This window comes from Petaurus breviceps, unplaced genomic scaffold (assembly GCF_028583685.1).
Source record: "Petaurus breviceps papuanus isolate PSGF00001 unplaced genomic scaffold, PetGlider_PUasm1.0 38, whole genome shotgun sequence".
Taxonomy (NCBI): domain Eukaryota; kingdom Metazoa; phylum Chordata; class Mammalia; order Diprotodontia; family Petauridae; genus Petaurus; species Petaurus breviceps.
In genome coordinates, this window is record NW_027186304.1 from 31,169,950 (window position 1) to 31,196,431 (window position 26,482).

Sequence of the window (26,482 nt, forward strand, 5' to 3'; positions counted from 1 at the left end):
AAAATCCTGATGAATTTTTCACTGTGTGGCAGAGGTCTGTTATTCATTTATTAAGTTATCCACCACTACCTTCTTTGTCTGCCTTTTCTTCCTTTTAGCCCTTTTTCCTCTGGGTTAAAATAGGACAGATGTTACTCTCTTCTTTTTTTTTTTTCTTGAAAACTCAACCACATTTTTTCTTGTGTATATGTGTGCATGTGTGTTCACATGTGCATGCTATGTGTGTTCATTCATGTATTGGAAAAATATCAAAGGAGTAAAAGTTATAGAACGTATATTCCAATATTTTCTTCTTGAACTCTTTTGATCTACAACCTATAATAATTGCAGCTCACATTCATTTAACACTTGAAGGTTTACAAGATGTTTCCTCCACATATAACGTCAGAGTCAGATAGTCTAGATTGGGGTACCCTGTCTTCTATATTCCAACTCTGGAATCCAGGAGACCTGGATTCAGTCCCAGGGAAGCCTAACTCCAAAGGAAGGAGACAGGTTTTGTTTTTTTTTTTTGCTTCACACGATCTGGCTCACTATGCCCACAACCCAGAATTTTAGAGGAAATCTCTTAAATAAAGTTTAGGTATGACTCATTTCTAGGGTCTTCCTCAAAAAGGATTAACAGGATCCTTTCTAGAATAGTACTCATTGTACAGAGTAGTAGATATGAGACATTTATTTCTGCCACCACAAAAAAAAAGTTTAAAATGAAGAAAACTTATAAATGTGTATGGAAAAATAGATGTCATGAAATAGTAATCCATTGGGACGGCTAAGTGGCTCAGTGAATAGAGCACTGGCCCTGGAGTTAGGAGGACCTGAGTTCAAATCTAGCCTCAAACACTTCACACACACACACACACACACACACACACACACACACAAACTAGCCATGTGACCTTGGGCAAGTCACTTAACACTAATTGCCCTCCCTCCCCCCTCCAAAAAGCCAAAAAGGAAAAAAAAAAGAAATAGTAATCCATCACTTATATTTCTCTCCTGGAAAGTAGGAAAAACTCCTAGTACATTTGTAGTTTGACTGAAAAGAGTTCTCTTCCACTTCATTTGTACTCTCTGAGCAGCAATCTCTATATCTTCTGGTCAGTCAGACATGCAGGGCTCATCGTTCTGGTGATGGTTATCTTCTAAAGATGATGAGATCGGTGTGGTTGTAGGGAGCACCTTCCCCTGGGCAACTAGCACCCCACTCAGTGATCCCTGATCTCTCAAACTCATAAGGTAGTTGCTGTTGATACTAGCTATGTCCATTTCTCAAGATTACTTTCCAGTAACCTTCAGGCAACCTAAGAAACAAAAAGCAAAAGGGGTTCCTCTAGGCAAGCACATATTCTTATTGGCATGTAAGTCTCGTCACCATAGCTACTCCTGAAGAGAAAGGGGAGAAAATTTCCTCTTTCCTTTCTCCCCCTCTCTGGAAGTTATCAGAGTCCCAAGTGGCATGTTCTAAAAGGAGAAAGAGAAAGAGGCTCCATCTCTAGTCTCTGGGCATTTTCTCTGGCTGTCTTCCATTCCTGGAATGCTCTCCCTCCTCATCTCATCCTTTGGCTTCCTTTAAGTCTCAACAAAAATTCCATCTTCTAAAGGAAGTCTTTCCCAATAGTTCTTAATTCTAGTGCCTCCCTCTTTTAATTTTTTTCCCCATTTATCCTGTGTAGAGCTTGTTTGTACATACTTATGCACTTGTTTTTTCCCTGAAGGCAAGAATTTTATCTCTTTTTGTATCATAACTGCTTAGCATCATGCCTGGCACACAGTAGGCTCTCAATAAATGTTTATTGACTAACAGAAAGGGAAACGGAGATTTTAGCTTCTCCTTCAAGTTGAGTGGAAGGCTGTTCCTGGCTCAGTCAAAAATCCTCTTTGGCACAGCCCCCTCTCCCATAGCAGCAGCAAGAGACCAAACTGGAGATTCTGGTCATGCGTGCCCTATAGCAAGAGATCAGAGCACCATGTGTCTCCCCAAGGAACCAAAACATGCATTCCTTGCTCCATATTGTTCCAATAGCATCTTCCCTATATTCTCACCTCCTACATAGCTAAAGAAACTGAGCTTAGAGAAAGGTTAAGTGGCTGACCTACCATCACATATCTAGCAAATGTCAGAACCAGCGTGACACTCAAAACCTTGATCATCCCCCTCCAAGTCCATTATGATTACACAATGTTATTGATCCTGGTTCGGTATCCAATTCTCTACCACCTACAGGGAAATTCAGTTCCTACTAGGGTCATTCCTAAGTAGGTAAACACTCTCTCTTCCTGTGGAGGAGTAAGATAAATGCTAATATGGTTATCTCATATATAAATGAAGTAATTAATTACCACAAGGCATTCTGAAATTTTTAAGCAATTCATAAATATTGGGAAATATTATTTAGGGAAATTAAAACTACCATACTACGAACATAGCAATTCTAGTACCAAAAGTGGCACTTAATAGATTTGTCTGACAATGGAAACCTAAAATGAGAAAAGGACAAGGAGGGACAAAGAAGAGGAAAACGCTTTGTGATGCCAAGGAAATCTGTTTTGTTAAGAAAGGTCTCATTAGGGAAAAGGTAGGGATGAGGGGGAGGGGAAAAAGAGATGATCAGAGGGAATAGTTTGGACTCTGTTAAAACAGAATCACTTCTGTAAAATGATTTAGCTATTCCTGACACTAGGCAAAGAAAACCATACCAAAGCATATAGAAGACTCATGCAAAAAAGCAAAGAAAGAAAAAAAAAAATGTGGTTTTAGAGTCCTTCAGTCCTTGATGACAGATGAGACATACATTGTTCAGTAATAGAAACATTCCTTTCAAATGAGAGGCTGTTCTGAAAGCAAAAAGCTGAAACAACAGTAGGTGCTGAAAACAGCCCATTCTGGAAAGCTGGGGAAGTTTAAATTCACATATGGAAAATTCTCCTGCCACATATACCTGTAATGTAAAAGAGTCAAATTACTAAGTACTTTCTAAATAGAAAGGCAAAAAGCCTCTCTGGTGAGAATTTTCCCTACTGTATTATAAAAATATAGAAGAATCCAAATATGCCAATAGTCAAGTGATATTCAGTATTTCATTAAGGATAAAAAGGAATTTGGTGGGGAAAGAATAGTCCTGTAAATTACTAAATATAAGCCTATAGGGTAGGTGGGAGTGAAATGAGGCAAAATGATTTTCCATGGTGATCATTCCTGCAGGATGAGATGGGATTGACTGGCTTCAGAAACGCTTCCCAAAAGATTAGGCTGACGAAAATGTGACTTCTTATCTTATGGGTGCTCTCACCCTAGCAGCAAAGCATCACACTTGCCCAAATGGCAACAATACATCAAAGAGTTTATTCATTCATAACTCTTATTTTTATAGTATTTTAAGTCTAATTATTAACACTAATGATTAAGTATAATAACGAAATACTAATAATTAAGTAAAAACAATACAATTTTTCCAAAACAACTCTGTATTATCATTCCCACTTTATAAATTAAGAAACAGAGATCAGAGAGGTTAAGTGATTTATCCAAAGCTAGTGTCAGATCTGAGCCTAGGTCTCCTGACTCTGAGATTACTGTTTATCCTGCACAACACTGTATGTTCTCATTCATTCATTCAACAAATGCTTATAAAGTGCCTAGTGTATGTAGGGCACTTTAATTGGTGTGAAGTAGAGTTAGGTATAGAGAGAGATATACATTTTAGATATCACATGTTCTCTGTCTTTACAAAGCTTGCAGACCAGCAAGACCATAGGACACAAACAAATATCCTAATAACTTTTAATATTATATGACAAGAGAATTGGAGAAATAGAAAGAAGTTTTCTATGTGAGGCCTAAGGTAGGAGATTATTGCCAACAGTACCATGGGCATCTGGCAAGGCTTTCGAGAGGAGAAGACACTTGAATTAGGCTCTAAAAGATAAGTAGGAGGGAATACATACCGAAATATGAGCAAGGTCATAGAGAGTGGAGCTTATACAGCATATTTGGTGAACAAAGTTGCCCAGTTTGACTGAAGCATATAGTATATGGAGAGTACTAGTGTAAGACAAAGCCAAAAAGACTACAGAGTGTTTTCAAAGCCTATTATGAATTTTAAATTTACTCAGTAAACAACAGAAAATCATTGGAGTCCATTTTGGGCTTCTATGGAAGAAGGAACAAGGGGAATTTTGCTGAAAAGAACAAGGGATTGTGAAGATTATTTGGATGGTTTTGAAACAGAAGAAAAGTTTAGAGATTAAATTTGGGAAGGGGGAAAATTTTAAAGGACTTGGGAAGTGGGAAGTGGAGAAGGCTGAAGCAGAGGAATCAAAGCAGAGACTCAATGAAAAGGAAAAGGAGCCACAGAAAGGCAACTCAAAAAGGAGGCCTGAAAGCAGAGGATAGTTGGTAATAGACAGTAAGAGCGTACTTAGAGAGAAGGGAAAATTTGGGTGGCTGTCAAAGTGGTAATGGGGTGAGAGAAAGATGTCAATATTGAAGACACACCAGCAGGCCAACACAGAAGTTCATCAGGGTTGCCACTAGCAACAGCAAGCCCTGCGGATCTCACTTGTAGCAAGTATGGAGAGCAATGATCATGTTGTAATGGCATGCAGAAAGTGATAGTAGTGGGGGTGGCTCGGTGGTGCAGTGAATAGAGCACCAGCCCTGGAGTCAGGAGGACCCGAAGTCAAATCCAGCCTCAGACATTTAACATTTACTAGCTGTGTGACCTTGGGCAAGTCACTTAACCCCAATTGCTTTTTAAAAAATTGTAATACATGAATCTAATGGACTATTAATTTGTTCTAAGAAAGGATGGAATACAGAAAAAAATAGGAAGGCATTGAATATAAAGTGAAGTAGAACTAGTGGTTCTGTAGATCCAGGAAAATGGTGTACAGAATGACTTCAATGGAGAGTAAAAAACAAACAAACAAACAACAACAAAAGAAAACACCACAAATTGAATGCTGTGAAATTATGATCCCCACCTGGTTCCAAAGAGAGATGAAAATGCAGTACTTTCTTTTTGCAGGCATAGGGTACTATGAGTGTGGAATTCTGTATTTGATGACAGATTTCATTGATCTAACGAAACTTTCAGTCTGGAAAATGACAAAACTCGGAGCCAAGGCCCTGAGGGAGTCAGAGAGAAGGGGTTTCTGCCAATCCTAGGACAATTCCTTTGCTGAAAAAGCACTGTAACAGTCCAGCTGACAAGAGAATGATACCACACAGACAATCCAATAGCTGTGGGTGGTAAAAGAATGTAGCTAGCCATTGAAGAGCAAGCCCAAGGAATTCAGTGGATCAAGTGACTGGATCAAGACATATCTTGTGAATAGCCCTGTAGTCAAGTTAACCCAGACTGACAGCATCCCAGCAACATAGCTCAGTCCAGCAGTGGACTGACCTGACCCATTGAGATACTACTCCCTGTGAGGAGCAAGCCTCCTGAGCAACAGAATGATTCATCTGTCACTGAAACTATGTCTCACTGAAAACTTTGTGAGGATCCTACAAAGAAAGAAGAGAAACCAGGTCTTATAGTTCGCGATCTTGGGACCTTGGGCTTGGGCTATGTGTGCTCCCAACTGGCATACTTTACTCATTCATTGTTCAGATGTATCCAACGCTTCATGACCCTGTTTGGGGTTTTCTTGGCAATGATACTGAAGTGATTTGCTATTTTTTCTTCTCCAGCTTGTTTTACAGATGAAGAAATGGAGGCAAATAGATTTAAGTGACTTGCCCAGGGTCACACAACTAGTAAGTGTCTGAGGTAACATTTGAATTCAGGCCTTCTTGATTCCAGACCTAGTGGTCTATCCACTGCACCATGTAGCTGCCCTAGGAACTATTACAAGCTTATGGCTTCTCTTCCACAGAACCTATATGTATTGTTGAAGAGCCTACCCAAATTGTTTTTGTGGAAATATATTTGAACTACCATTCTTGTTTTAAAATTGTACTTTTAAAATTCTTATTAAGAATTATTAAACACCAAATAAAATGATCATTTCCATATACAAAATAGAACAGAAAAAAAAGGATTTTAAGTGAAATCATTAATCTTCTATGTACAACTTACTTTTCCTTTCAAGTATGTAATAAATTCAACATGGGTTTTTCAAAACTGTTCCGCTAATTTGTGATTCTTCCTGGCCTTTTTCCTGTTTTCTTTTTTATATGTAAAAAAAATAGTTAAATGGTCTCTTTTCTTTCTTGGGAGGCAACCCTATTACATGACTCACTCTACTTCCTACCTTACTCCCCAAAATTGAAAGGAAAAAAAGAGAAACCACACCCTTTAAACAAAAAAAGTATAGTCAAGTGAAGCAAATTATTGATTGTTATGGAAAATATGTCTCATTCTCTACCTTAAATATATCACAACTCTGGCAAAAGTTGGATAGTATGTTCTATCAGTCCTGTAGGTCATTGTACTGATTAGTATTCTTAAATCTCTCAAAGTTGTTTTTAATAACAATTTTGTTATTACTGTGTAAATTACTCACCTACTTCTACTCACTTAGCTCAGAATAGTCAATACAAGTCTTCTCAAATTATCTGAAACCATCTCTTTTTTTCATTTTTATAGAGTATAATATTTTTTTATATTCTTATGGCATCATTTGTTCAGCAATTCCACAATTTATGGACATTCCCTTAGTTTCCAGTGATTTGTTACAGTGCTTTAATGCTATTAATGATACTGCCATAAATATATATGTACATATGGCTCTTTTCCTTCTTCTTTGATCTCTTTGTCCTTAGTAATATGGTAGGGTCAAAGGGTACACACAGTAATTTTGAGGTCATAGCAATTGCTATTCTTTCTCATTTGAGTAAATGCCTTTTCTAAATTTACAAATAATTAGTCCTACCTAAAGATTGTTAAAAGGAAGCACACTGGTAGGGACTCATAAGTTTTAGTTTAGGAGAACAGCCACTCATAATTACTCTTAGATGCCTGGCAGTCATAGCAGCTATTGTTTTGGGAATTCAATCTGCTAGTGCCAGTGCAGTTGGAATATTTAGCCCAGAGGGATTATAATAATAGAATCCAAAAAGATATAGCAATATACAAAAAAGTTATTCGCTGTTGCCAAGTGGGATTTATGCCAGGAAATCAATGATTGCTTAACATCAGGAAAACAATTAAAACAGTTAATCATATTAAAAACAAATACCCAAAAGGATATTATTATCTCTATGAATGTAGAATAAGCCTTTAACAAGATATAATATTCATTTCTGTGCAAAATCCTAGAAAAACTTAGGCATAGAAGGGCTATTTTTTAAGCTTTCCTTTTTATTACCATGAACTTGAGAAATATTAGTAAATATGATCTTTTCCATATGTCAAGTAACAAAAAAGAGGATTGTATAAGAAACGTTGAATCTTTATTGCATACAACTTAGATTATTTTTAGCATATGACACATTTAACATGGAAGTTCCAAAACCATCCTAATTGTCTGCATCACTTTTTGAACTCTTTCTTTCTTACGTGTATTTTAAAAATTTTTTTGTTGTTGTTTTTCTGCAAGAAATTATTATTACTATCCTCTTCACCTCAATCGTTCTACTTTGAATTTCCTTTAAGAATTGCCTATTGTTGCAGCTAAGTGGCACAGTGAATAGAGCACTGGCCCTGGAGTCAGGAGGACCTGAGTTCAAATTTGGCTTCAGACAATTAACACAAAACTAGCCGTGTAACCTTGGGCAAGTCACTTAACCCCAACTGCCCTACCTTCCCCCCTCCAAAAGCGCAAAAAAAAAAAAAGAATTATTCATATTCTTTGACTTTATCTATTGGTGAATGAGCTGTGTTTGTGAATTTGAATAAAATCCCTATATATTTAGAATATCAGTCCTTTATCAGAGAATTTGATGCAAAGGTTTCTTCCCTCTCCCATAAACATACCCTTTGCCCCACTAAATTATTTCCCTTACAATTCTGACTATAGATTTTGCTTGGGTAATAAGTTTTCTATTTTTAAATCATTATAGTGTCCATTTTATATCCTGTGATCTGCTCTATCATTTGTTTGACTGAGAACTCTTGCCGTTATCCATTGCTGTGAAAGGTAGCTTCTTTCATGTTACTCTAATTTATTTAGGATATGACCTTTTATATCTCAGGCATATATTATATCTTAGCAGAGCTTATTGTGACATATGATGTGAGATGTTGCTATAAAGCTAATTTCTACTAGACTACTTTGTACCTTTCTCAATAGTTTTTAATTAACAGTGAGTCCTTGCTTCAGAAGTGGAGGCCCTTGAGTTTAGTGAAAGCTATGCTGCTATTTTTATTTGTCTTGGACCTTTATACCTAATCTATTTCATTAAATAACTTTCCTACTTTTTATGAGTACCAAATAGTTGTTATGATGATTATTTTGTAGTGCATTGTTGCTACTAGTCTTCTTTCCTTCCCATTTCTACCCCTTCCCACCCCTATTATTTCCTTTAAGATTCTGGACCTTTTATTCCTCTGGCCCCAACTTCCTACTTTCCTCTTGGCAGAAATCAAAGTCTCCCTTAGAGAAGGGTAGGAGGAAGAGATGCTAGAGATTCTATTCTTGTCTCCCTGTAAGCCAAGTTTATACAGATCTACGTGGACAAACAAAACAGCACTTACAAAACATTTACTACATTATATTCAATATTTTTATTTCAGTATTCCTTATGAATAGAATACTAGCCAAATGGTTTTATTTCTCTATTTTATCTCTTCCTAGTTTAGGTATCAAAACCATATTTATCAGGGCGGCCAGGTGGCTCAGTGAGTAAGAGCACTGGCCCCAGAGTCGGGATGACCTGGGATCGAATCTGAGCTCAGACACTCAGCACCACACCCAGAAATAACTGGCTGTGTAACCTTGATCAAGTTACTTAACCCCAATTGCTTAAAAAAAAAACAAATTTATCTCAGAATAAGTGTTGAAGGATACTTTCTTTTTCTATTTTTTGCAGAATATGTGTATGCGTACATACATATACATAAATGCATATTATATATATTAGCGGAATTAATTGTTCTCTAAATATTTAACAGAAGTGAACTGTAATTCTATCTGGTCTTGAGCTTTGTTTTCCTTTGGAGTTCATTTAGGCCCACTTCATATTCTCTCTTTCAAGTCAACAAGTACTTTTTAAGTGTTGATTATGTGCTATTCACAATCTTAATTTCCCCTTTTTTTTTTCTTTTTGGAGGGGGAGAGGTCAGGATAATTGGGGTTAAGTGACTTGCCCAAGGTCACATGGCTTAGTAACTGTTAAGTGTCTGAGGCTGGATTTGAATTCAGGTCCTCCTGACTCCAGGGCCAGTGCTCTATTCACTGTGCCACCTAGCCCCCCCATTCATTTCCCTCTTTTTCCTTATTTCTTTCTCAGTGTATTCCTCCCCTCATTGCATAGAGCAAAGCTCTCTCTACTGATCTTTCTTGCCTCCTTTGGGGTCCATTAAAAATAGTATTGGAAAAGGATCATTATTTCTTTCTCTCTTGTTAGAATGTAAACAGTTCATTGTTATTTACCCCTTTCCAATTGCACAAATACATTCATTTTTCTAGGTTTCTCTTAACTTCGGTCTTGCATTTTACAGTTTCTACTTACCTCTGATTCTCTTTAAACATTTTTCAAATTACATTTTCAGTTCTAAATTCTCTTCTTCCCTCCAACCCCTCCTCCACCTATTGAAAAGGCAAGAAATATGATACCATTATACATATTAAGTCATGTAAAATATAGTTCTACATTAGCCATGTTGGGGAAAAAAAGCAAGAAAAATAAAGTGAAAAAATATGTTTTAATATGCACTCAGAGTTCATCACTTGTCTCTGTGGAGGTAGAAAGTATTTTTGGAATAGTCCTTTGGAATTGTCATGCATCTTTGTACTGACCACTCGCTCAGTCTTTTACAATTGATTGTCTTTACACTATTACTATTACTGTGTATAATGTTCTAGTTCTGCTCATTTCATTCTGCATCTGTTCATGCCTTTTTTTTCTTGTCTTTTTATTTATTTATTTATTTAATTATTTTTATCATTCATTTTTTTAAATTTTGAGTTCCAAATTCTTTCCTTTCCTTTCTCCCCCTTTTTTTTCCTCCCCCCAAATTAAGAAGGCATGGGATAGTTCATATAAGTCTTTCCAAGTTTTTCTAAAACTATTCCTTTCATTATTTTTTATAACATAATAGTATTCCATCACAATTATACACCACATCTTGTTCAGCTATTCCCCAATTGATAGACATCCCTTCAATTTCTAATTCTTTGGCACCACTAAAAGATCTGCTATAAATAATTTTGTTCATGTGGGTCCTTTTCCTTTTTCATTGATCTCTTTGGGATACAGACCTACCTACTGGTGTTGCTGGGTAAAAGGGTATTACACAACTTTATAGCCCTTTGAGCATAGTTTCAAATTGTCCTTTAGAATGATTAGACCAAGGGGTGGCCAGGTGGCTCAGCGAGTAAGAGCACTGGCTCCAGTGTCGGGATGACCTGGGGATCAAATCTGGGCTCAGATACTTAGCACCACACCCAGAAATAACTGGCCGTGTAACCTTGAGCAAGTTATTTAACTCCGATTGCTTAAAAAAAATAACTATTAGACCAGTTAACAGCTCTACCAATAGTACATTCATGTGCCTGTTTTTCCACATCTTATTCAGCATTTATCATTTTCTTTTCTGTCATCTTAATAAGTCTTATGGATGTGAGATGGTACCTGAGAGTTATTTTATTTTACATTTCTCCAATTACTAGTGATTTAGAATGTTTCTTTCATATGACTATTGATAGCTTTGATTTCTTCTTCTGAAAACCATCTGTTCATATTCTGTGACAATTTATCAATTGGGGAGTGGCTCTTATTTTTTATAAATTTGATTCTGATCCCTATATACTTGAGAAATGAGACCTTTATCAAAGAAATTTGCTGCAAATCCCCCCCCCCCACACACACACACAGGGTTTCCTACAAACTTCTAATTTTGGCTGCATTGGTTTTGTTTGCTCAAGAACTTTTTACCCCCTGTGATCTATCTATCTCTTCTTTAGTCATGAACTCTTCCCCTAGCAATAGATATGACAGGTCATTTCTTCCATTCTCCCCTAACTTGATTATGATACCAATCTTTGTGTCTAAATCATGTCCCCATTTTGAAATTCTCTTGGTATATGGTGTGAGAATTAATTTAGGTAGGTTTGTCATTTTATTATATTGGCTTGTCTTACCATGAGAAATTACTATTTCTCCAATTATTTAGAGAATTAGTTTTATAGTATATCATATAGTTATATGTATGGGTTGTTATTTTTTCTGGAGGGGGAAGTATAATGGTAATGTAATTTTGAATTTGAAGATCCCTTTGTGTTGGTAAAGCTAGTAACTGATCAAGCTTCTGTTGGGGAAATAAAAAGTATGAACTCCTGTCTCCTGTTACTGATGTAACAGGAAGGGATTGGCTGAAAGAGGAAGCTAATGCTGTGTATATAAGAAAAGCCCCAGAGAGGCACAGTCAGAATTTCTTGAGACTAAGATCTGGTGGCAGAGCAGCTACAGAAGAATGGAGAACTGAGCCAGAATTTCCTGGGAGCTTGTGATGGTGGAGCTTCTTCTGGATGGGAGCCTGGAGCCAGGAGCCCAGGAGCCCACATGACTGAGGAAGCATGACTGGGATGCTGAGACTTTGTTTGTGGCTTAGTTGAGCCTTGAATTCCCTGGAGCAGCAATGGTGAAGGATCTGACATGGACCAGACCCTGTGAACTTCTGTGTGGAGCAGGACCTCCCCAGAGAGCTGGTCAAGGAACTGGGAGCTGTCTGCCATTGAACCCAGGTGACAGTCTGGTGAATACAGGTAGAATCTGGGACCATGGAAGGGGATCCAGGGAATCTCAGAATAGGCCCCAAGTCAAGATGAAAAGACCTCTCCTTGGGTACTGAGTAATTATGGAATTATAGTTTACTAGTGACCTAAGGGGTGGAGGGTTTTGTGTATGATACTTAGTAATTGATTGCTGAATAAGTGACTGATTGAGTTAATCAAGACTTTGCCCCAAGAGTGGAAGACTTTGACTATGTACTTTGAGACTACTGATAAGTGACTGATTAAGTTAACTTAAGAGTGACTATTTTACTTTGAGACTATGTTGTGAATATTATATTGTGATTTTCTGTGATAAGTTGTAATATTGTGAATGCTGTACCTTGATTCTCTGTGAAAGTTTTGCTTTTATTTGTTATGGAATAAACAGAGTGATAAATAGAGTGATCACTATACTGTATAATCAGAACCTTAAAAGCTGTTCACAATACCATTCTTCTGGAAAGCTTCTGTGCATGGCTTTACCTTATGCAGGGCAATTGGGGTTAAGTGACTTGCCCAAGGTCACATGGCTAGTTTTTTGTGTTAAGTGTCTGAAGTAAAATTTGAACTCAGGTTCTCCTGACTCCTGAATAGAGCTGGTGCTCTATTCATTGCACCACCTAACCACCCCAAAATAACATATAGTTATATGTAATAAATAGTATAATATTTATTATATTTTTATTACATTGGCTTGTCTTACCATGGGCAATTAATATTTCTCAATTAGTTTTGTTTCCTCATTGCCTATGCTTACTTTTTCAGTTTCTTTTTTTTTTTGTCTTATCACTATAGCTAGTATTTCTAATACAATAGTTAATAATATTGGTGATTATGGACATCCTTACCTTATCCTTGATCTTATTGGAAAGGCTTCTAGTTTTTCCCTATTACAGATAATGTTTACACTTGGTTCTACATAGATACTATTTTTCATTTTAAGAAAAGCTCAATTTATTCCTCTGCTTTCTAATTTTTTTTAAAGGAATAAAAAAAATCTTTGTTGTTTTTATTACTGATATGGTCAGTTATGCTTATAGTTTTCCTAATATTGAATAAGTCTTTCATTCCAACCATAAATTCATCCTGACCATAGCATATGATCTTTGTGTTGCATTGCTATAATCTCCTTGCTAGTATTTAAAAAAAAATTTGGTATCAGTATTCAGTAGGGAGATTGATCTACAGTTTTGTGTTTTGTGTTGTTCTGTTTTCTGTTTTTGCTCTTCCTAGTTTAGGTTTCATAATCAGATTTTGTGTTACAGAGGAATTTGGTAGCACTCTTTCTTTACCTATTTTTTAAAAGTTTATATAGTACTGGAATTAATTGTTCTTTAAATGTTGAGCAGAAATCGCTTGTAAATCCATTTGGTAATGGGGATTTTTTTTTTTCCTTAGGGAGAAGGGAGAGAATTTGAAATTGAAAATAAAATTTTAAATTTCATTTTTAGGAAAAGGAGAAAAAAAGTCTTCCATAGAAAGTATAAGCTGAGTTGATCCTTGAAGGACACTAAGGATTCTGCAGTAGATGTGAAGAGATAGTGTGTTGGAGGCCTGAGGCACAGTCTGGGCTAAGGGGTGGAATTAGGATACAAAAGGCCAAGCTTGGGGAAATAATCACTAGGGCAGTTTTGTTGAAACATAAAATTTATGAAATGGAGTAATCTGAAGTGGGGCATCATGATACAGTCAAAAGAAGAATAGATCTTGAGTCAAAAGACCTGAGTTCAAATTCCATTCCTGTTCTTATTACCTGTGTGACACTGGCTGGGTCACTGATCCTTTCTGGGCTTCAGACTCTTCCATTTGTAAAATGAGATTGATCTAGACAGCTTCTAAGGTCTATTCCTGTTCTCAGTCTATTAATCCTTAAACACACACACACAGAGAGTAAAAAATCTAAAAGTAATCTGGAGACGGATAGTAAAAGGTTTTAAATGCCCAGTTAACAAATTTCTAGTGTATCTCAGAGAAAACAGCCACTGAAGACTCTTGAGCAGGGAAGTGGCATGATCAAACCTGTTCTTCAGTAAAAACTAGTTTGGAAGCTATGTAGGGAATATAGACTATATTCATGGGTTATACAGTAATTTATGAAATATTTTTTAATTTATAACCTTAAAAATTATAGATCTGGTTGTAAAAAGAAACATCACTGCCGGATCAATAATTGATAGGATCTATACATCAATCCATTCATTCAGCAAAAGCACATATTTCTTCTGTGTCAGGCACAGTTCTAAATACTGGGAAAACTAAGGAAAAGACAGAAACAGTTCTCTGTCCTCAAGGAGCTTACATTCTACTGGAAGGAAATTGTATACAGAGACAATTAAGCAAATGCAAAGCAATATGGTTGGGAGAACTCCAATAACTAGCAGAAGGGGGAGAAGAAAAGGCTTCTTGTAGATGGTAGCATCTGAGGAGAGCTTTGAAGGTAGGTAGGGATTTTTTTTTTTTTTGGAGGCAGAAGTAAAGAGGCAATCCTTTCCAGGCATGTAGAAAGGACACTATTGGTTTCAAAAGAGAAAAGCCAGGGGCGGTCAGGTGGCTCAGCGAGTAAGAGCACCGGCTCCAGTGTCAGCATGACCTGGATCAAATCCGGGCTCAGATATTCAGCACCACACCCAGAAATAATAACTGGCTGTGTAACCTTGAGCAAGTTACTTAACTCCAATTGCTTAAAAAAAAAAAAGGGGGGGGAAAGCAGAAGTAGCCCAGTTTCAATACTTTAATGAGCCTTGATTTTGTCTGAGTACTCCCTCAATCTAGACCATTACAACTCTACTATTACCTAGTAGATGTCTTTGAGAGTTGCTGCAGTTGAAAAAAAAAATCATTAGTCACCCTGGTGATAAACCTATACGACTCATCTAGTTAATTATACATTTAAAAAGAAACACACACTCCAGGTTTTGATAGTTATGGGGGGAAAGTGACCCAGAAAGACGAACTGCCCTTCCAGCCATAAGGACTGCATTCAAATTACTTTGCCATAAATGGCAAGTAGCTGTGGTGTGATCATAGGCAAGCAAAATTTCCTTCATTTTTCTCATCTATAAAAGGGGTGCAATGATACTTGTACCACAACTTCAGGGTTGTGAGGAAAATGTCCTGTGAATGTGAGATGTAGAACATAGGTAAAAGGGGTGACTTAGGGGAAGAAAAAACTTTGGACTTTTAATTTTTCCATTTTATGTATTACTCTCAGTAGCGTTGCTATGGGTACCAAGGCACTAAGTGCTTCAAAAAAAAAACCACACACTTTTTTTAAAGTAACGTACAGGCTGCCATCTACCCAACAAGGAGCAGACACCACCGCCGCTGCCCTGACCACCAGGAGTCTGCGGAGCTTAGAGGCCAGGAACCACTGGCTTGGCCCCACAAGAGACAAGCAGCAGCAAGAAAAGAAAAAACAAAAACAGAAACGTGCTCTGGTAGCCGCCCCACTCGGTGCCCAAGCCGTCAGGGCCGTAGGCTGCTTCTACTGATTAGCCCCGGGGTGCTGGACGCACGTCACAGGACAGGCTGGAGAGGAGAGGCCGCCCTAGCAAAGCAACAGCTACCGACTGAGCTCCGGGTGGCAGCAGGCGGAGGGAAGCTGGGGAGGAGGAAGAGGAGGAGGAGGAGGAGGCAAAGGGATCACGTGCCTGCGGCGGCCGGGCTGAGCTGGAGGAGGAGGAGGAGGAGGAGGAGGTCGAGAAGGAGGGGACAGCGGGAACCTCTGGGCTCCCTGATCGCTAGCGAGCCCTAGCCCAGGGCTGCGCTCCATTCATGAAAGCCGCCCGGATCCGCAGCAGCCTCGGCGGCTCCAGAGGCAGCAGCGGCACAGCCGGCGGCCCCTCCTCCTCCCGAGCTGGTCGCACCCCCCACCTCCTCTGTTCACCTTCATCTCTCTCCCAAAGCTAGAAGGCAGACCGAGGTAAGCAAGTGAGCGCGCGCCAGTGCTCGTGGTTTGGAATTTTGTGTGCGCCCCCCCCCCCCCCCGGTTTTGCTTGTAAGTTTCGCTCTTTCCCCCCCGCCCCCATCCCACCTCCCAGCTCGCTGCCCCCGCCCCCTTCTGTGTTCCCCTGGGTCTGTCTCCTTCCCGCAGGTTTGCTGCGGTTGCTCACTTTTCGGGTTTGGTGCATCTCTCGCCTCGCCTTTCTCCGAGGTGGGAGGCCTATATCTTCTCCAAGGATAGAAGGGAGAGAGCCCGGGTCCGACCTCTGGCTCTCCCCAACCCCGAGGAAGGCCGACTGGCCTGGGGGCTCCGGCGGTGACTCCTGGGGCGGGAGAAGGAAGGGCAGGCACTGCTTAAAAGGCTGGGCTTGTGTGTATATATGTGTAACGTATATATATGTGTGTATGTGTAAACACGCGCGTGAGAGAGCAAGAGGGCAAGGGGGCTTTCGTGACCACCGGTCATCTGTGTCTCGGGCTGAGGGCTCAATCGCCGCGGTGGGGGGAGCGCCCTGCCGGTTGCTCGGGCTCCCGAAGAAACCCGGGGCTCTGGCGGAGAGCTCCTTCCCAAGGAGCTTGCCACCTCACCAGCAGAAGCCGCCGGTTTGCCCCGGCCCCGGCCTCGGCCCGGGAGGAGCGCGGAGGCAGCAGCCGCAGCAGCAGCAGCAGAGGCGGTGGCGGTGGGTGGGTTACTCCGACTGGCGCGCCGGTGTTGACGGGAAAGGGGTTTTCAAAATTGTCCTGGGGGTGGGGGAGTGAAGATTTTCCGTTTCTAACCCGCCTCTTTGAGATTTCCGGGGACCAGAGGCTCGAATGGTGTCTGACTCTTTGCCAAGCAGGTCACGAAAGAGGAAAGAGCTGCTGGCAGACTCTGGAAGCGCTCTCCCGCCTCCCCTCCTTTTATTCTCTGCCCAGCGAGGGTACGGGCATGTGATGGCAATTGAAGCGCTAGTACAAGAAGTTACGTCTTCCAGTGCCCATTTGCTTCTCTGTGCTGCTGGGGTCTCCTCACAATAGTTTCTGTTCATTCTACCACCCCCTCCCTATTTTAACCTTGGGGAGGTGAGGGGAAGGAGGGGGAAGGTGGCAGTTGGGGGATTAAAAGTAATCAGTTACCCAACAGGTCTCAGTTACAAACCACTCCTTCCCACTCCCAGAACCTCTGCCTCCTGTGGAAAAACTTAAGTTATTTTAGATATCTATCTGGTTTCATAAGGGAAGGAAGAAAGTGGAGAGGCAGGTCACCCCTAAACATTGTCCAAACTGCCTCAAATTTTTCCTTTTGTTACCACTCTCCTAATGCCACTTAGCGAAGACGTGTTCATTTATTTTATAAACCCCTCCTCCCTCTTCCCAGAAAGGAGCTATTGAAGGACTGTTGGCCTCTGAATGGGTTCAGCCTCCTTGTGGATTTTCAACTTCTCTGCTTAAAGGTCTGTGATTTCATTCATGTGTATACTTACTCCCTCCACCAATCCCAACCATTCCAGCCTCCCTAAATGACTGAATGATTTATTGTGGATTAAAAAAAAAAATCGAGTACCCAAAACTCTTAGTTGTGAACCCCTAGCCAGACAAGTCCAAGGACAACAGACACACCGTTGGGATAAAACATAGTTTTCTAGCTTGGTAGGACCTTTTGCAGCCCAGGATCAAGTAGGATACAGGAAGGAGCATCTGAGTAAGATTTCAATGAAATTTATGTCCATATTATTGCAAACAAATAACAATGTAGTTTATACTACGGAGAGTGTCATCCAGGGCCAGGTGTGAATGTATCTTCATTTTAAAGGTCACTTCTAAGTTCCATTTCTCTGTTGGTCTGCAGCACCCCACCCCCACCACGCCCACCACCACCTTAACCTAATAGCCACAGCCTGACATGAACTGAGGATAGAACCTAAAGTTACTGGAGGTGGCAAGATAACCAAAGATTGTATATAAAATAAAAGCCATTTTACTTCAGGGAGGGTCCTTGGATTAGGCTATCATCTGTATGTGGAGATGCAAAGGGTATTATTGAGAAAGAGCTCCTTCCCACAAATATCTCTTCTTCCCCCAATTCCTTACATCAATTTGAGTTTCATTTGGGTAATAGGCAACTTTAAATCTAAAAATGCAAATGATCCCTTAGTCTCTCAGGTCATTCAATCTGGACACCTTAATTTTAGCTCTGAGCTAATTGTGTGACCTTGCTCAAATTTATTTGTTGGTTTTGTTTGTTTGTTTTACCACCATTTCCTTCCTGTGTTAAATTAGACCATTGAGCTAGAAGAATCTCGAAGTATTTGTCCAGCCCTACACTTTGATGATCGATGTTTGGACAATATGAGGGTCCTGGGAGATGAGAGGGTGCCAAAAAAATTTTTTTTGAAATTTTACCAGCAGCCAGCTCTGTTCTAGTACTCACTTCAATAATACATGACCCTCTGCTCTCAGAATTTAGGCCACTATAATTAGTATGATAGCTCAGCAACATTATTCACAAGATCATGGGATCATGGATTTAGAGCTGAAAAGAACCTTAGAGGCCTTCTAGTAAAATCCCTTCTTTCTAAAAATGAGGAAACTGAGGCCTATAGAGGTTTAATCACTTACTCAAGATCACACAGCCACTTCAAAACCACAGTATCTTTTCTATTACAGAATGCTGCATATAATACAATTGAACAAATTAAGTACCTACCATATGCAAGACACTAGACTTGGTGCTGGGCATACAGAATATTCTCTTCTCTTGTCAAACCAGATCCCTGCTGGGAAGGAGCCAGTTCATTGGGGTTATTGGAAAAGCAGCATTATGACTATTTATAAACAGTTCACTCGAAATCCAGTCAAATCTAAATTTTAAAATAAGCAATTTTCACATTATTTAGTGGTACATAATGTTTATGAGTTCTCTGGCACCTGTATGGCACTGATTTTTCCCTTTATTGATAAGAAAACAAGATATAATCCAAGAATTAATGCTTTAATCTATGACATTAGAGCAAGGAAGAGTATTTAACCAGAAACACAATTGTAAATATGGATAACTCAGATTTTCAGTCAGGTCATTCAGCAAATATCTGTGGGTCATTTTATGGGAAATAAGAAAGAAGGTTGATTTGGTCCATGCCCTCAAGGCATTTAGGTAGCTTCATTATTTTGTTTGAAGTGTGATTTTTCCAGAGTATATTCAAATGAAGTGGGAAAAGCTTATTCTAAAGATAAGTTAATTGACTTCTGAAATATCTAGCATTGCTTGTCCCTTCTTCTGGCACCGATGATCAGTGGACTTTAGGGTGGAAAACTGAATCTTCTGACGTAAAGTAACCAAAAAGAGTAAAGAACAGGAAAGTTTAAATGGGTAGATTTTGTTTTAATATTAGAACAGCACAAACTTAATTTAAATCTTATAGTGTTGGAAATAGGAACATTTGAAAATGGTCCTTTTTAAGTTAGGCCACTATTAAAAGGAAAATGGAAGATCAACTTGGTTCCTTATAGACTTATATAAGTTTCTCTGAAAGTCCAGGAGGTAAGATAATTTTAAGAGTTATTCAAGGAAAGCAAATTGTTCTGTAACTTTTCCTGGATGAATGCACTCCAGTTTCCTGAAGTGATGAACTTTGGAATGCTCAGGGCAGTATCACATCCCAGTAATCTGGATTCCTCTAATTAAAAAGATAAAACTGAGATTATAACCAAATGCATTGTGAATTACTCTATAATAAAATTTTTCTCAAGTGTTTTAGTTTTAGGTTACTTCAACATCTACCTTTTCTGATACATTTCTTTATATGAATATTTCCAAAGAGCAGCATAATAATCACTGAACTGAAAGAGATTTCTAGAATCCATACAATTCTGCTGCTTCCAGGGAAACTTTGCCTGAACTGTTCAAGATAGGTGGGTGTGTGTGTTCAAGATTCCTCAGCCTTGGTTGATAAATTATCTCACTGCTTAAAAATCTCTGAGCATTAGGAAGGTTTTGTTGATCAACAAACATTTAGTAACTTCCTACTAGAAGTTTAGGATAATACAAAGACATTAATAAAACAGTCATTCCCATACCCCCAAATTGGTGCTTACATTCTATTGTAAAGGCTGACCTAAATCCTTCCTGATGTATTTAAATTTTTTTTATGTGTTTGGTACTTGGTTAAAAAGGAGTGCTTCCTTTTGCCTTCCTTTATGTGTGTGTACACAAGTTTGTGTAGTTGCCCTGGTTATAGCTATTTAGTGGCTTTGTACCCTTATTTTGGTTTTATGATTATGCATATTCTTCACTTACTAAGTTCTTTTACTGCACAGCTAAGCCTTAAAGTCTGCCTGTTTATGAAGTAATCAACTCTTTAATGAGTAAACATGGTTTCCTCTGGGCAGAAAATGATATAATCATGACTATTTTTGATTAAAACATTGAGAAGAAGGTTGCCCAAATTCGGTGGTCTTGATTCTGTGTTGGCTTTGTGGTTTTTTCTTTGCACTCTATCGAAAAGAGAAGGCTTCGGGATGAACAGTATTTCACTCATTTATTCTGCTAGTGACTAGCTGTGACATCTTGGCAATCCATTTAATGGCTTGGAGCTTGAGTTTTTTCACCTGTGAAATGAGGGGATTTGAACTAGGTGATCTTCCAAGGTCCTTTTCAGTTACAAAATTCTGTGATTTTTGTTTCATTTCCCCCAATCTATAAGGGGAGAGGAAAAGGACTAAAATATAATTAAGAAGTAATATTGCTCAAATACAAGTTGCTACCTTTTCAGTCTTATTTTTAATAGATTTTGTATTGATAGTTTTTGTTTTACGTGGCCTAGATACATCCCCCTTCTTCCCCTTTGAAAGAGATATCTCTTATAACAAAGAATCTAAAACAGGAAAAGAGGAAGAAGAAAAAATAGTGAGCAAAACCAATCAATATATATTAAAAACAAAAACAACCAGCCCTGATGTTATATAAAATATTGTACCTCTCTGATGCTTCATCTCTGCAGAGGAAGGGAAGGGAAGAGGAAAGAGGTCTTCTCATAGCTCTAATTTGGAGCCAAGCATGTCCTTCAGAGTTTGACAATACAAAGTTTTATTATTCTTCACATTTGCATTGTTGTGGTCATCATGTATATTGTTCCCCTGGCTCTGATCACTTCACTCTGCATTCGTTCAGATCTTTCCATGTTTCTCCATCTTCATGTTTATTTGTATCTTACAGCCCAGTATCATTCCATTATATTCTTGTACCCTGTCCTGTCTTTTCTCTCTTTGCCCCCTTCTTACACCCTTTTCCATTCTCAGTGGACTACTAGCTTTTTCCAGTGCACAGCATTGCAGACCTGCGATGTCCATAATGCACTTCTGTCTTACATGGACCCTCTTAGATACCCTAGCTTTCTTCAGAGTATATCTTGATACAACTTCGTACATGAAACTTCTCATTTTCCACCCTGAAACTGTTAGTGCCCACTTCCTTTTGACATTACTTTGTATTTACTTATGTATGTACTGATGCTGTCTGCCCTTCCCCTCCTTCCCCAGTAAAATGTAATCTCTTTTAGGATAGAGACTATTCAAGGTTGAGTTGGGTTGGGATTTTTGTTGTGCTTCATTTTGTTCTTTTGTCTTTTCATCCCTGGTACCTGACACAGTATCTTGCATTACATGCTTAATAAATGCTTGTTGAATTAAAATTGAAATCCTTAATGGGATTTCATGTATGAGGAAAGTGAAATATTCATTTTTTTCCTAAGTGGCATTCACTGGCCAAACTTTTAAAGCTTAAAAAAAAAAAAGAATTAGAGGTGTTGCCTTTGTTTTATATTCACACTGTTGTTGTGAAAAGGGAAAAAGCCAGAAAGCTACTGAATAGAATTAACTGTGCAGCTGCCTGACAGACTGGTTACATCATCAATGTCTTTCCTGCCTTTTATTTTTAGATCCAGTACAGTGAGAATAAGGGCAGGAGAACTGACACTGTGCATGGTTATTGGGGATACCTTTGAAAATACTTCAGAATATATAGGTCTCATGTAATTTCAGAGACTACAGCATCTGTGATATATTGAGGAAAAAGAGGATAGATAGCTCAAAAGTGGGAGGAAAATGCCACTTTTAAAGGTTTTGATTTATAGTACTTGATTTTGTGAAGTCTAGAAATATTCTCTAGTATTTATAACTGCAGCATCTTATTAGTTTCCAGATTTTTTCCCAATCATTTCATTTTCAACATCTCTGTAAAATTTAACTGCAGTATCCTCTCTACTTTAAAGGAAAGTAATTTACGTTCTTAAAAAAATCATACTCCGTATTTGTATATTTAGGTAGTTTGTACATTTGTTTCTTAGCACATCCTATACTTGGCAGCTAGACTGGAGGTGTTTAAAAAGTCATTTATTGCTATAATTAATATTATAAAGTTATTGAGAACTGTAATGCGTTGTTATAGTATGTAAGTAAAATATACTTAGCGCATTTGGATTGTGTTGCATAAGCTTTCAAAAAATTTTTATTCACTTCCCTGACAAAAACTTGAAGATCATAATTATTGCCTGTCACCAAGTGCCAAAATTCAACCGCTCTTACTGCCTGTACCTATCTAACCATACCTGCAGTTACTGTGCTCCAACTAGACCAATTTCTTTGCTTACTTCATTTTTATTTGCTTTCTCAAATTTCTTCCTCTCCTTTTTCACTCTTCTCATTTCTCCCAAAGGGTTCCTCCTCTTCCCATCTCCAAATAATCAGCATTAATTATCTCCTTTGGGACCGATTTTTTTTTTTACTAATTTACTTTATTTCCATTATTTTTATTCCTTTATCCTGTAGACTTTCAGCAGTTGTATATTCAGTTTGTCATATAATTTTGTTCTTGGTTTGATGCTTTATATTTGTTTTGAAGTATGAGTGACTTACACTTGATAAATATTTATTGTATGAATGAGTATTTTGCCTTCCCAATTAGGTAAACTGAGTCAAGAATCATATTTTACTATTTTTTTCTTTTCTTTATTTCACTATCTAGTTTTCCCAACCCTTCAGTGTCTACCACACACATACTCTCCAGGCACTTTGATAAATGTTGACTTTTGAAAAGATAAATTATAACACCACAATGAAAAAAGACTTTTGAAAAGACAAATTATAACACCACAGTGGGAATGGGTTAAATGGTCCAACAGAAAAAGCAGACTGTACTAATCAGATGTTAAACTTCGAAGGTTCTTTTGTACTTTGGAAAATGCCTAGTAGAAGTGAATTTTGAGGACATACCCACCAAGCCTATGCCCTCTCCAAATTTTTCTAGATTGGTTAGTAGTTTGACAATAAGAGATGATAAAGGGTACGAAGAGGGAAGACAGGGAAAGTTCTTGATCTGAATGTTGTATTTAGAAAGAAATAGAGGCAAAGTGTTTTTTGTAGAACATCATAGACACTTTAAATATGACCTGGAAAAATGGACAAAAACTTGAAACTAGGGGGAAAATATTTCTTTCAAGGACCATATAAATTGTGTGGGGAAAAAAGAGAAAAGTAAAGGAGGTTTTGAGGAAGAAAAAGGTAATAATTAACTCTAAAATAACTAGAGACTTTATTTTGAGAGGACAGGCATTTGGTTCTAAATAATTGGACTCCATGAACTATGTAGGCTTTTTGCCATTTTTTCCTTTGATGAGATACAATAATTAGGCTCCCTGAAGGCCTCTCTTTTGGTTCACTCTGAATTGGTACAACTTTAGTTGTATTATTTTGGTATGTTGTTTTTTTCGAGTGTCTTTTAGTTGAAGTATACAGTTAGCTCTCAGATGTGTGCGTTCAGACCTATTTTCTTTCCTAAACTCTGTTCCTGCAGTAGCAACTACCTATTAGATATGTTGAACTGGATTTCTCATAGGCATCTCAAATCGAACATACTGAAGCTAGAACTCATTGTCTTCACACCAAACTTTTGATCTCTAAATTTCCCTTTTCTTGTTGAAGGTTCTGTCGGCTTTCCAGTCATGCGGGTCTTCATCCTCAGAGTTGTTTTTGACTCTTCCTCCTTCCTCAGTCCCCATATCCAGTTAGTTGCCAAGTCACGTTGAGTGTCAAATTCATCTTCTTTCCATTTACATGGCTATGGCCCTAGTTCAGATTGTGACTTCTTGCCTGGACTATTGCAACAGTCACCTAATTGGATCCCCAGTTTCTGATCTTGCCTCATAACATCCTCCACACAAAATAATCTTCCTGAAGCACAATTGGCCACATGACTTTCCTACTCAAGAACCTTCAAACAACTCTCTATTGCCTCTTGAGATAAAATACAAATTCTTCATTCTGCTATATTTTTTTTTTTTTGCTTTTTGGAGGGGGGGGAAGCAGGGCAATTTTACTTGTATCTGACTCTTTGTGACCCCATTTGGAATTTTCTTGGCAAAGATTCTGGGGTGGTTTGCATTTCCTTTTCCAGATTAGACCAGGCAATTGTAACTTTGTTCCAGAAAGGTGATAGATTTATCTTTTCTCCATTCACATATTCACTCCCCCTTAGGGGCAGCTACAGCCATTTATAAGAGGAGTGATTGGAGTTAAGAAATATGGTCAGCTGATGTGAAACTGCCCTTTGTGGGAATTTGAACCCATGACCTTGGCCTGATTACCAAATGACTCTGTTTAATTGAAATAACCAGCCAATGACAGCAACTCCAGTGAAGAGTGAAGTTAGCTGAAAATTTACATGCGGCTTGTTTCAGCATGCTTCATTATTGAATTAGGGTACTTGGATGTGGGTGCCATCTTCCTGAGGACAGAAATATGCTGACCTTGGTGTGTAAGGTGAGCTGTTCTTATCAGGTTGAGTGTATACAAGAAAACTGAGAGGTTTCCTGCTAAGATCTTTATGAAAATCTTGCTTAACACTCTTTAGGTTATATGTTGTCCTTTTTGCATTGTCGTGGGTTGTTTTAAATTGGACTATATTTGCTCATTCCTTCCCTGCCTTCAAGTTTCTGGATGGAAGATTCTGTGAGGGTTGTCAGACAAGGCTGCAGAGGTCAGGATTTCATCAGTCTTTGGGGACAGTTTTGATAACCTGAAGGAATGCTAACCGGGTATGAGCACACTCATCTGCATCTGGATGATGCCCTGTGTTTGCACACTATTGCTTTGGTTCTTGTTTTTTAGCTACATTTAGTAGAGTGCAAAATCTGCTAAATGATGTTTATGACCAGTGAAATGAATATGCAGATCACTGTTGTACAGAAGTTTAAAATTATCTGCCATGGAATAAAAAGTTCCCGGGAGAATTTAGAAAACTGTTTCACTGACAAGGTCTTGTAAAAAGACCTTTGCTGTATGTAAGTCATGTATCCTGAGATATGACAGACTAGGTAAGTATTTCTTCTCTCCTGCTTTATCCCGTAGGCATTTGGAATTTTTGATGATTAAAAAAAAATCACTAAGAAGATGATAAATGCAGTTCTTTATTGTTAAATAAACTGCTGACCCAGAAAACTTACTTATTTTTAAGTCTTCCTTTTGGAAAGGAATAGAGAAATATAAAAATGAAGAAAATGTGTATATACAGGGTGTGACTATAAAGTAAAAAATAACTAACCAACACATCCAAATAAGTCTTGTAATCTTCAATTTGGTCTCCTTAGGAGGCTCTGCTCTTTGTTGTTCAATGATGCTGATGCTACTCAAAACATTCAGAATTTCTTTTCGGTAATTGCCTTTAGAGCCTGTGGGATATAATTTTCAGCGTGATCAGTGGCAGCAAATTGTTCTCTGGGGTGGTTTGATTTTTGGAAATTACCAAAAAGCATTTGTAAGGTGAGCTATTCTTCTGAGGTTGAATATATACAAGAAAACTAAGAGTTTTTCTAATAAGGTCTTTATGGAAATCAGGCAAGTCCAGTCTGGTTAATAAGATCAGTGATCATATTGAGCAACACCATTTAGTTGTGATTATAAAATAATGAGACTGATTTTTCTTGCATTACTAATAAACTTGCTATAAAGGTACTTTTGTTTTTGGAGGGCAATTGGGATTAAGTGACTTGCCCAAGATCACAGGGCTAGTTTTGTGTGTGTGTGTGTGTGTGTGTGTGTGTGTGTGTGTGTGTGTGTGTGTGTAAAGTGTCTGAGGCCGGATTTGAACTCAGGTCCTCCTGACTCCAGGGCTGGTGCTCTATTCACTACGCCCCCTAACTGCCCCCATAAAGGTATTTCTAAAAGAGGCATTTCCTCCTCCTTTCCCCCCACAAAAAAATTAAGCAACAATAAGTGGGTCAGTAGATAGAAAGCTGAGGCTAGAGTCAGGAACACCTGAGTTCAAATTTGGCCTCAGACACCTAGTGGCTCTGTGGCTTTGGGCAAGTAACTTGACCTCACTGTGCTTCAGTTTCCTCAACTGTAAAGTAGGGGTCATAATGATAGCACCTACCTCACAGAGTATTGTGAGGATCAAGAGAGATAATAATTGTAAAGTGCTCATTAGCACAGTGCCTAGAAAGTAGGTGCTATAAAAATGCTTATTTCCTCCCTCCCCATTAGAATAAGTGGGGATAAGTCTATAACTACGTTGGGGGGGGGGGTGTTCCTCTTTTTAGATTGAATATGACAAGCATATGTGTGCATATATATGTATATATCATAACTTATGAAATAATTGGATTTTAGAGCTGGAAAGGAC

General features: G+C 38.5%; 1 protein-coding gene and 1 long non-coding RNA gene across 3 annotated transcripts in view; one reads left to right on the plus strand and one right to left on the minus strand.

Moving 5' to 3' along the window:
- Positions 1–972: 972 nt before the first annotated feature.
- Positions 973–16,093, minus strand: LOC138170412 (uncharacterized). Its single transcript, XR_011170607.1, has 3 exons — positions 15,999–16,093; positions 9,623–9,699; positions 973–1,304 (listed from the first exon to the last, which is right to left on the minus strand). It is a non-coding gene; the product is annotated as an uncharacterized lncRNA (long non-coding RNA).
- LPIN2 (lipin 2) overlaps positions 15,482–26,482 on the plus strand; it is a 103,930-nt gene continuing 92,929 nt past the window's right edge. The window contains exon 1 of one of the 2 annotated variants that reach the window (XM_069099714.1): positions 15,482–15,808. The gene's annotated coding sequence lies outside the window, so the exon portion shown is untranslated. Of the gene's footprint in view, positions 15,809–15,966; positions 16,040–26,482 lie in introns of those variants that run through there. The other variant, XM_069099715.1, reaches the window with a different exon arrangement.